General features: G+C 40.0%; 1 protein-coding gene across 3 annotated transcripts in view; it reads right to left on the bottom strand.

Moving 5' to 3' along the window:
* PLEKHA2 (pleckstrin homology domain containing A2) overlaps window positions 1–12,273 on the bottom strand; it is a 1,084,343-nt gene that overhangs the window by 913,368 nt on the left and 158,702 nt on the right. For all 3 annotated transcript variants that reach the window (XM_069617914.1, XM_069617916.1, XM_069617915.1), the window contains exon 2: window positions 4,144–4,317. The gene's annotated coding sequence lies outside the window, so the exon portion shown is untranslated. The remainder of the gene's footprint in view (window positions 1–4,143; window positions 4,318–12,273) is intronic.

Genomic DNA, 12,273 nt, shown 5'->3' with positions numbered 1-12,273 from the left:
TCAAAGCACACTTCAAATTCTTCATGTTGTTCCTGGAGAGTGTGAAACATTAGAGCTCACTAGACCCTTAGCGCTATCAAACCTCAGCTATTGGTATAAAATTAATCTAGGTCTGACTACGTATAAAACACACCAACAGATCATGGGTCTTAACATGCAAAGCCCCATCTCGCTTGCACTCAGGGTGCTCCACTAGCCCCCAGTTGAATCCAGGGTCCACCCTGAACTACTCTGTCTGATACACTGAGCCCTTCACAACAAGGGGCACAAGTGTATCTGATCCATGCTTACTGCCTATTTGCCAGCCACGAACCTCCTGTCATCAGGTGGAGACTTCTTGAAACTGCCCAAGGAGAAACAGCTAAGACTCAGGCCAGAAACGTCACCACATTTGCTTCCAAACTATGGAACAACCTATCCACTTCTCTTAGAACCCAATGTATCTACAAGAGATTCAAGTGACCCCTTAAATACACCTTGTTCAAGGAAGCCTTCCCAGATGCTTAGAGATATCATCTGAAGCCCCTCATCCAGCCCAGCCCGAGTTCTTTCAACAGTCAGCGTTCCTGGCCCAGAATCATTCTCCAAATCCCTTCTCCAGAGACCATTGAGTCCCAAGTCATGCTGCAACGACGCACTACAATTCCAACCTCAAAGGGCTTTTGAGACCTAATCTATGCAGTGGCGATGCACTTACTCTGTTAATGTACAAAATGCTTTGTTGCCAGAAAAGAGTGTACTCCACTCCTTATGGTGCCTTCATTGTTTGAATACACAACCCCTATTCTTTTTCCTGTTTCCCCTGCTCTGTGAAGCAATATCTATTGCAATTTGGAGCAATTCAAAATGTCAGTAAAATAAATGGTCCACATGTAGCACACTATACAGCTGTAAGACATGGTGTCTGGACATGTGAATTAAATATATATTGTGGTGAAAATCTACAGTCAAATATTTCATGAACGTCTGAAATATTCCTCATCCTGTGGCTGCGGTTCCATGTCATTTCATCGCGGGATGACAATTCGCTGCTTTTTTCCCCACGGATATAATAACGAAAAAACTAATTGAATTTAATATTTTTTTATTTTTGGGGAGGTTCCCCCCTCGGTCCCCAACCCCTTTAATTTTGTTATCAATTCCCGAACACCCCATATATATATTTGTCTAACCCCCCCACTAATAAACCCGCGAAATGTCATCCCGCGATGAAAGGACATCGTACCGTGGTTGCTGCCATATTTATTAGTATTGGTTTGATATAATACAAAGATAGGGTGGAGCCTATGCCTGCATTTCTGGACCAAGTCACAAAGAAGTTATCAGTGACTGTTTCATCCACAAAGAAGTCACTGGTTGGAACGTACTCTACTCTTTCCAGGAATGCTCCTGGTAACTTATTTGTGAATCAAATAGCCTCTCTCCAGGAGTAAGTCAATAGTATGTCAGAATTATGTACTTTGTTAATAAGCAGCTGTGTGTGTGGTGAACCTCTACTAATCACAGACTGCAACCAACAGCCACTGTTGATGTTTGCAACACAAATGCGTCGAAACAGGGACTAAACACGAACCGATCTTACAACCAACGTCCATATTTATGATACATGTCCAACAAAAAGGAAATATGGAATACATCCATACTTCATCTTTAGAATGTAGAGGCACCAAACCTATCTGTTGCAACTGTGTGAAGGTCTATGCTGGAGTATTGCTTGCCTTGCACTCAGATACTGACTATTTAAATGATGTAATGATTACCCATATAACACATTACTCTATAAGAATTGACGCAAGAGTTGTAAGATAGCCTTCTAGACTGTGGGAGGGGTTACTATAATGGGATAATGACCCGTCACCAAGTTATGGCCGAGGCGAAGCCGGGGCCCAAAAGTTGGTGAAGGGTCATTATCAAAAGCGCTAATGACCCCTTCCAAGTCCTATACTATTAGCACATAATTGTAGCAGCAATTGATGTTTTGGAGATTTGGTGTTGAAGTAAAAAATATTAGTTTATTAATGAGAAAGCAAATCAACAAACTGAGTTAGTAAATTAAATGTGGTTTTATTTTGTAGTATTTAAATAAGTTTGTCATCACTTCAAATTCAAACTTAACTGGAGCAAGTTCAACATGAGCATGCATTCGGTGTTGTGTGAAAATAAACCTTTTTTTCTATAAGAAAGTGAAAGTGAAAGCACTTTCCCCGGTTTTAAATTTCTCGGCAGTGTGCTAGGTATGGTGTTGAGAAGAAGTGTCTAGTTGAATGATATTTTGCGTGGAAATTGCCTTGCAATATTGTTTCCCTGTCTGCTTTCGAATACAGGCTGTTCAGAATGCAGTTAATACCAGTAGTTATTGACTGCACTCTGAACATTCTGATTGGCTGAGAGGAGGTCAATAACGATTTCCATGTGCTAACACAGCTTAACATTGCTCTTCATCTTTCAAAGCAAGGATCCCAGTGATTGCCATACAAAAGGCTATCCGAGCACCCCAGTAAGGCACCTTAGCAGTCATAAAGGTGCTACGTAAATCCAGTAAATAAATAATACAAGTTCGGCATATTGAAAAGATATTACATAATTAACGGTCCCTATTTTTCGTTTTTACTGATTTTTACACATAAATACAGACAAAAACCACTTTGGTTATTGTCAGTATTTTCTTTTAAAAAATGTGAAAAAGCAGAAATTGAAGTCTCTTGCTTAGGTCCCCAGAGTGCCAATCATGTATTGCAGTGCAATATCTGTGGTCACAGACGGTTTAAAATGAATGTCTTTACCTTTCAAGATGTTTAAATGGCTGCCAAGATGTTACTCAGGTCATCAGCAATAGCAGCCCATTTGGTTTTAATGTAAACATGGATTGTGGCTTGATGTGCACGCACCCAGCGCTGCAAGCATCCCATTACATTTCAAAGCACCACATTTTTTTCTTTTTAATATGTGTGGAAAATTACTAGTCGCAACATTTCTATTACCGAGCAAAACATGAATATGGACAAATACAGACAATAATTGCAAAGAATAAATATGGATGAATGCAGACAACAATGTTGAAACGATAGATATCATACAACCGGCAGCCTCAGACATAATGCAAGCAATGGCCCTTTATTTTGACATATCATTTCTCCTACTATTGCTGTGCCTCTGACTATAGCTTGCCCTGTGTTTATTTAGTATGCCATTTCTAGCAGGCATCACTCAATGCTTTTGAACTACTGGCAATTAACTTAGCAAAGTGAGTCTTCAAGTACTGCAATACCATTCATTCAAATACAGCTCAACAATGTTTGCGTGAACTTTTTTCTTTGTCTTTTAGAGTAACCTATTATGACAATTATAATATTTTATATGGAATTTGAACACAATCATGTTCATTTCAAGGACATATATACTTAAAATTACAGTAATGCTTCGAAATACTTTCCATAAATAATGGGGCAATTACTTACAGCAAAACTACTTCTACCACTCTTTGACAGACTTTAGAAGCATGTCACCACTGACCTCCAGGGCACATGGCTTTCACACCGATGTGACATAGGCGCCACAACCATACCCCAAAACATTATTTAAAAGTGCACTACTTTGGTTCACTAAAATCCAAAGAGAGATGTGTCACTGCATCTGAAAACTGAAGGAGGAAACACTACTTTTCACATTACACAGATATAAGAGAAATAAAGCAAAGCACATTTACTACAATAAACACGCCTTGCCTTCTTTTGTAGCAATTTCGATCACACACAACATAGCCAGTCTAGATAATTGTGCATGCACTGTTCTAATATTTTATAAAGCACGAAGAGGAGAGACAGCTATTGAAAAACGTACTGATACACTCTCATGGACATGCTGCCTTAATAGATCAGCAATAATTAAAATAGGTTTGTAAAAAATGAATAGCTACAAATGTAAAACAAAAGTCGGTCTTCAAATCGTTATGCATTATTGCAAGCTTAAATAATTATTGCACTCCCTCTTTTAATATTTGTTCAAATAGCATAATGCTTGCCCTTAAAAGCATTTATGTCAAAATGATTCATTGAAATATATTTTACACTTTACATTTTGGAATACATGATATGAATACAAAAAAATGCATACAAGGATTTGGGAGTAAAAAGAAACACTTACCAAGAAAGCGTAAGAAACAATCAGTGAATACACAAAACAGCAATGGATGCAGGAATGGCAGCTTCAAAAACCAAATTGGGACAGCGGACATTAAGATAAGGATGTTCCCCGCGTAGAACTAGGTTGCAGACTCATCTGTGCACAGAGTACCTCTCTTTTAACAGCTGGTTCTACCTGTTAAACAGAGAAAAAAATGTAAATTAATTAAGTTCATTGTTAGTGTAATTTTAAATTGTATCCAACACTTGCAGCACCAGCATGTACCACGAAAGTGTGTGTAGCAGGGTTCAAAGATAGTTTCTCCCTTAATCAAAACAAATCTTCCTAGTGTTCAATGTATAGGACACATTTGAAAGAATCCTACAATTCACAAAAGCATTAGGAACAACCAGTGTACCATACAGTGACATGACCAGCTAGGATTTTTCAACAATTAGCACACTATCAAGACCAACAAATGATGACTAAAATAGTTTGTAAATTGAAAGACAAGTCAGTTTTATTAATTAAAAGAGAACATACAGCTGGCAGGTACTTATTTAGTGTTCGTGCCCTTTACTGTCATATCACTGCATGTATTTTCAAGGAATTAACAGTGTACAGTATCTGCTACTGGAGTTTTAGGTAAAGGGTGTGAATTATGGATTTATATTTACAGAAACATACTACTCACAAAGAACTGCCCATTCAGCACCCAGTTACATCAGCTGTTTCATATCTTGTTTATAGAGAGGCTGTTTTCTAATCAAGGAAGGGTGGCATGATAACATAAGAATACAGCATCAATTTATCAATGATGCGTTTAAGGTGTGGGGAAAATGACAGACTTTAGAACATTTCTACACATGGCTGAACAAAACATTTGCAATGACAGTAGAAGACCCCCAAGAGGATATTTTGGATAAAGCATTGGCATCCAGCGATAGAACATTATATCTCGAAGGTCGTGGAAGAGACTACTGACAGAAATGACACAGATCAAATCATCAAGGAGTAGGGTTTGAGAAACCCTTAACATAAAGCCAATTTTCTAACCCAAAAAACATTATGATCTTAACAGCATACTTTAAGAAGCACACAAAAGAATTGAATTTGGAATTGCCAGAAAGAGCTGTGCAAGACTAATAATGGGGTTCTGTGTTACTCTGGCACATTATAGAACAGAACAAATGTAACCATAGAGTTTAAATATGAAGAATGTCAAACCTTATGAGCAATCTGAGTGCTAAAATTATACAGAGCGGTCGATCAATTTAACAGTGTGATCATGAGGAAAGATCCCTCTTCACATATAAGTGGGTGCATGATATTGGAGATGAATGAGTGAAAGCGGCCTTACAAGTTCTTTGATCATAGCCATCATTTTGGATTACTACTAAAAGAGGTATTTCCCAGCTTCTCATATGCGCAAGCCACTAAGGTCATTGATGGTAATGAGCTCAAACACTGACACTTGACACAAAACATCACTACCACTTTTTTATAAGTGTAAGTCTACTTTTGTAATTTATGTTTTTAAATACCCTTGTAAAATGCCTATGTGTCAAGAACATACCATTAAAACAGAAGTAGTGAACATAAAGGTTATAAAAGAACAAATAATTAGAACTTAGCAATAGCACAGCTTTATAAAATTCAATATCGGCTGTTTTTATGTTGTGCAATATAAGGGTAAACATGGGGGTGTCATGTTTTGCAATTATTTTAAAAGTAACAAATAGTAGTCTGGTTGGACCCTAAGCAGTAAAGTGTATTTGGAATCCACAAAAATAAATGATCTTTGAGATCCAGTAGCGCAGAAAAAATACTTTTGCTCATACCATTATTTACTTTGTTGAAGGATGTCTGACTCTTCCTCAGACAGACTGCGTATCCCTGATACGTTCTTTCTCTGTTTCCTTTGCCCTTAAAGGTTCTCCTACCATTTCCAGCTCCTCTTCACCATAACTAAGCCTAACATGTAACTGCTTGATGGAGCATATGCAGAGGACGAGGCAGGTACAGGAGGTAAGATAAGAAGAGCCCTTACCACATGCAGTGCTTAGCAGGCAAAAGGATCACTTGCCACCTGGGGTGCAGAGGAGCCAAAACAGAAGACTAGAAAAATTTGGAATTAAAGAGCTGAGCAGAGCACTTGCAACGTGAGGTGTTGAGCAGGCAACGCAAGCAACCGCACTAGAGGTGCAGAGAAGCTGAGAAAAGAACTTGCCACATGAGGAGCTGTTAAACAGGCAAGGAGAGCATTTCACATAGGGCAAACTAGTCTCTGAGACGAAACACTTTTCCAGACTAAGGGCCTGATTCCCCCAAAAGCTTTCAATGGAACGTTCCCATGTTAAAACATTTTTGTAAATCAGGCCAGAGTCAGAGAGTGTTGACGAGTTCTTTTTTCATCAACTGCCAAGCAGCTAACAACTTCTTGATGTCTTGAAAGATACTTAAGTTACAAGGTGCTACTAAAAAGCTTGTAGACTACAAGGGCCTATCAAATAGGAGGTCGCCTGATGTGAGGTAAAAGATTCCCGAAACCTACTCATAGAACACAGGTAGCTATAGGGAGACCACCCAGAGATCTTTCTGTGAATTGCCACAGCTATCAAAGAGGGTTGTTCCTTTAGAAGCAACAGAGAAGTCAATAATCCCAGAACCATTGTGTTGGCAACTCTGGCAGACTAGAAAATGTAATGATATGGTGAAAAAGTGGAAAGTGGGCCTAGCAGCGCTGACAAATATATTCTTGTAGAGTAGCCACACAAATTAAATACCTTTTGAGTGTAGGATAACTGTTTATCCAATCCACAAGTAAACCTTTAAGGTTGGTAACAAAAACACTGAATTAACTAGAATTTTGGTTCATACTGTATCTTTGTGAAACACTCCGCCAAAGAGTGGGATGTGGCAATTGTACAAGAACAAGAATGTGGGGGCCTTCGGCTCCCTTATCTAAACTGGCGCAATATGACCAGACGGTTTGGGTCTATTTGACCTAACACATTTGATCAAATTTATTTGACCTTTTTTTTTGGTCTAAAATGCAGGGGGAGACCCCCCTCGTAAATCCCACTCCCCACTTCCCCTCAACCTAATCTATACCATTACCCACACCCATATATATATTTAATTCAATTTGACTAAAAAAAAGGTCCAGAAAATTCGATCAAATGTTTTAGGTCAAATGTTTTTAGGTCAATTATGCTAATACCGACCAGACAGGACCTAAAGGGGTGTGGCAGAGGAGTCTAAAGTCACAGGGTATAGCCATCGCAAGAAATGGTTGTGGAAGGGATGAGGGGTATCAGGCAAGCAGTGTTAACATGGGTGCCCCCGTTGAAGCAGAATAAGCACAGCTTTCGGGAGTATGCATGGTTAGAAGATTTAAGACATTTTGAGACATAAAGTAACTGTTAGGAAAAAAAGGAAAGTAAGTTCTTTTGCATTGAGGAATTTTAATTTAGGTTCCATGTATGTTCACTCAAATGTCTGACAAGAAACAATTTTTCAGAGAATAAATAAGCTTCTCTGTCTCATCAAGTTGCTTCCCTTACGTCTCAAATTTAGGTTTCTTTTACTTTTTAGTCCACAGTAGCAAGATTTGCCCCCTTACAGTCTGTAAGAAAGTCACACAATGTATTGTGCGTAATGTTTTATTACTTGAGATTTCTGGAAATACCTGCTCTATGTCTCTGCCCTGCCAACTTGCCCAACCCTGGACTGCTTCTTATCTGTCCCTAAACTCAAGCCGTTCTAGCCATATACCCTCGTTAACACAGCTATTTTTTTCTGTGATAAGTCAATCTAATAGACAATTCAGAGACTTAGACGCCAGCTTAAACTCAGTTAGTTCAGCCAAAGGTTGAACCATCAGGTCTGGTCACTGTCTACCAGCGGATGCATGTATAGTTTGCAGGTCTTGCATACTGTCACGGCTCAGATATGCAGGAGCCCAGTGATCCCCAATACACTGACAGGGAACCCCCATGAATTTACAATCCATGGTGTTTCTCTCCCAGATGGTGGGTTCCCGACTCATTTGGAGAAAAAGTATTAATTCACTACTTTCCAAATTACTGCTAACCTGGTGTGTTTCACACATAACACTAGTCAGAGCAAAAGCAGTAGCTGACACATTCAAATGTAAAGATGTCTTCACTGCTTCCCGAGCAATGTGGCTACCCTGATATCAGTCAACTGGCGAAAGACTAAGGCACACATTTAATTCAGTGAGATGGAAAGAGGGCGATGGAGTGGCAGACAGGTGATGGGCTGTATTGTATTGTGAAAAAGGGCTCCTCACCTACTCATTGAAATTCCTAATGACAGTGACAATACTACAGATGTGTGTGTTAAGCAAGGAGCTTCATAGTCTAAAATGCTGCGGTCTCTGTTGGAGGACTTGTGTGGTAAAGGTGCAGAGTGTCCTTTGTCCTAGGATTGTATTATGTGTTAAGTTTTGGGTAAAACATTGACTGAGTTCTGTGGCCATGGTCTGCCTTCACAGACTTGTCTGCATTTCAAAAATAGTGTGTTTAGTGGATCTGAGTCAGGGAAAAATAGTGTGTTTAGTGGATCTGAGTCAGGGAAAAATAGTGTGTTTAGTGGATCTGAGTCAGGGAACATGTTATTTGGCCGCAATCTCTCATTCGTCACAAGAGATCCACAGGACCTTCAGAGCCAGTCAACAACAATCACTTTAATATGATGAGTGTGTAATGATATCTGGGCAGTGCTATCTAAGCGAGAACTCAATAAAACATTTAAAAAACCAACATAACTGTGACAAGTCAACATGTCTGGCACTCATAAAATACCTTCTGTCCAGGACTGATGCAAAGACAACATCTTAAAACATCTGCACCCAAGGACTGACTGACCGCCTACAACTACGCAGACCATACCCACTTCATCTTCAGGATAACCTCCGCCCAAGACCCAAACAGCAGCCTCAACAAATGCCCCACAGACATATACACCTGGATGACAAACAACAATCTCAAGCTTAATCCGACCAAAACAGAAATAATGATCTCCCCTCCAGGAGACAATGCAACACAGACCTGAGCTGACCACCGTCCATGGCAAACCAACCAGAGACATTGTGAGTGATAAACCTGGGAACAGTCGTGGACAACGGACTTTCACTAGAACCACAAGTCAACGCAATTGCAAAAAAAAGGTTTTTGCCTCCGGGGACTAATAAGGGGGAAACTGCCCTACCTCAGCTTCCCACACAGAACCTTTGCAATCAACTCCTTGGTGCTGTTTAGAGTAAACTATGCAAACAGCCACTACCTTGGAATGCCAGAACGCCTCACAAAAAAAACGACAACGCATCCAAAATACTGTAGCAAGACTACTCCTGAGACTAAATAGAAGAGAACACATCACAACAGCCCTGAGAACTCCACACTGGCTAAAAGTAAAAAATGCATTCACTTTAAAGCACTCTGCATCGTCCACGAATTACAGACAAAGAGCCACATTTCTCTAAGATAAAATCAACCGCTGCCAACCAGGAAGAAACCGAAGATCGAGCAGCGACATCCAAATTGAAACAAAACACTACGAGAAAAGGAAATTCGGAGGAACCGCATTCTCCTATTTGATAGCCAAACTATGGAACTCAGTACTGAAGGAACTAAGAACTACGGAAGACTAACTATCTTTCAGAAAATTATTGAAAACCTAGCTATTCAACTCATAGAGACAAGCATACTGTGGGAACAAAACATAATGGGACAATATGGATCGAAGAACCATCAATAAAACAACCAAAAACCCAGAGCCAAACAGAAACCAACTAACCACCCCCTCCTCTTTTCCACACCTACTTACCTCTCACGTACTATACACACCCAAAAGGACCAGCAAAACGACACAATTGACACACCCACCGCTCACCGCGCCACAAGACCAAACAGCTGCATACAACAAACAACCCAGACACTGGACGTTACCCCTCCGGACACAAGAAGCCCAGTGTACACAACAAAGCAAACCCAAAAAAAACACACACAGACGCCAGTTTCTCCTGGTTCGGCAAGCATCAACAGAAGAGCACAACTTCTATCCTATCCCTTTTCCCTCACTAACCAAACCCACCCACTTTTCTTACAGAGCCACGTGAGCACCTGAAGACCATGCACCTGGCAGCAGTGCGCAGTATAACTCATCATAACATAACTGTGCACCAAATTGTGTATTGAGATATTTTGACAGCTATTAGCAGAAACCTCACCTAGGTCAGCAAATCCAACTTAGCTGCTCTCAAGATATTTTTTAATTCCAAAATCTCTAGTCCTCAAACCGGTTGTAAAAAAAGAAAACTCTATCTAAATGAATGTGAAAGGTATGATGCATAATCTAAAATGTCCCCAGTTTTGCAAGTTCAGGAAGTTTCGACTTTACACATGACATCACAAATAGCATATCAAGTCGCCTCATAAATGTCATCGCTGATATCATATTTTCTTCATCATTAACATTATTGATGGGTGACATCACACACAAGGTTAAATTTCTAAAGCCAGAACAGTTTTCAGCCTAAGAGGTTCCTTTATTGTGGGATGTATTTACCCATGCATCCGAGCCCTACCTCAAAACTGTGCAGTACTGACATGAAAACATCATGATGGCCAGAGCTTCCCAGAAAATGCCCAGGGAAGTGCATGAAGAATAGGCTGCCACTCATTTTTGCCGATGTTATGGGCACAGAAGGACACTGCCTAAAACCACCATTGGACTACCCACACAGTAGTCTGAAACCATTGGGAATGGCAATGCTGATTGCCAAAAGCAAACCCATAACTGTTGGGAATTCATTTTCTTAAATCCCAAAAAGGGGTGCAGTACCAGTACTCACAACTATCAGAAAGCCGGCGTTTTAAAACCACCAGATTTTACTTTTTTGTGTAAAACTGAATAAATGAACCCAAGGCAAGCCAAAGAAAGACTTACTGAGAAGTGGATCCAATGTAAAGTTATATTCTGAAGTGACTTGAAGGTTTATAACAAGACTGGCTGAGCTGTGGATTTCAGCAGTTTAAGTAAATTTGGATTGAAAGACACTAAAAATCTAAATGTTTAAAAGAAATGAGTGACCTACTTTGAGTGTCACATAGGTTGCAATTGTTTAAATGTCATAGTTTTAAACTTAGAATCAGCATTCTAGCTGCATATGTAAACATTGTCTTGACTTAAACTGGGTAACAAAAAGTGACATTTTATCTGAAACCTGGCTTAAGGAACTGAATTTTGCCTGGCAACTACCCCCCATCAGGAGTGAAACTTGAGTCACAGCTGTGTTCCCAGGCCTATCTGCCTTTTGCTGGCCACACTAAGGATATGCCATCTCTCTGATAATTGAATTAAGGGGAGCCCCCACAGAATACAGGAGCTCTGAACAAAGCCCTGTCCTGACCCAGGCAGATGGTTTATTGCAGATGTCGTAAATGTAGCTTCCTCCTGGAAGGACAAAGGGGAGGGGCACTGCCTGTGAGAGCAAGCTGGCTTGGCAGAACTGGAAAAACCAGAAATTCAACCTTGTGCTGGGAGAAAACCACACCCCTTTGGGGCCAGAACATAACTCTAAAAAGATGAATAACTCATAGAGCGGACATGTGAAAATTTTATAAATGATACCATAATTCTTGTGATTTTTCTGCCCACATTTTAAGAGGTTTTTAGAACCGGTGGTATGTTCAGGGGAGTTTTAGCGGAAAAGAGGATATTACTCAAAATGTGTGCATGTGAAAAATCTGACACTTCATCAACTAACGTCCATACTCCTTGCGCACATGTGTGTAAATTTGGGGTAATGTCCGGTATTGCAAACCAGTTAAAAAGTGCAAAATATTGCCATTTCTGAATGCAAGCTCCCAGGAAGAGCAGAGTTTGAACAGGGTATACCTCCTGTAATGCATGATGGGTGCATATGATTTTAAAACAACATGTACCTCTGCAAATATGTATTTGGTTCAAATCTAGATTTGTGTGCAAGTTGACAGGAGGAGTGGACTTTCTGCAGGCTGTAAAATGACATCACTCTGACACAACTTAGCTTCCCCAATCAGGGGAGAAATGAAAGCTTGGCCAATGATAAGTGGAGAGGGGTAGGGTCTAGTGATGCTGCAC

This window comes from Ambystoma mexicanum, chromosome 10 (assembly GCF_040938575.1).
Source record: "Ambystoma mexicanum isolate Mex_15411 chromosome 10, UKY_AmexF1_1, whole genome shotgun sequence".
NCBI lineage: Eukaryota > Metazoa > Chordata > Amphibia > Caudata > Ambystomatidae > Ambystoma > Ambystoma mexicanum.
This window is presented reverse-complemented; position numbering and strand designations above follow the sequence as displayed.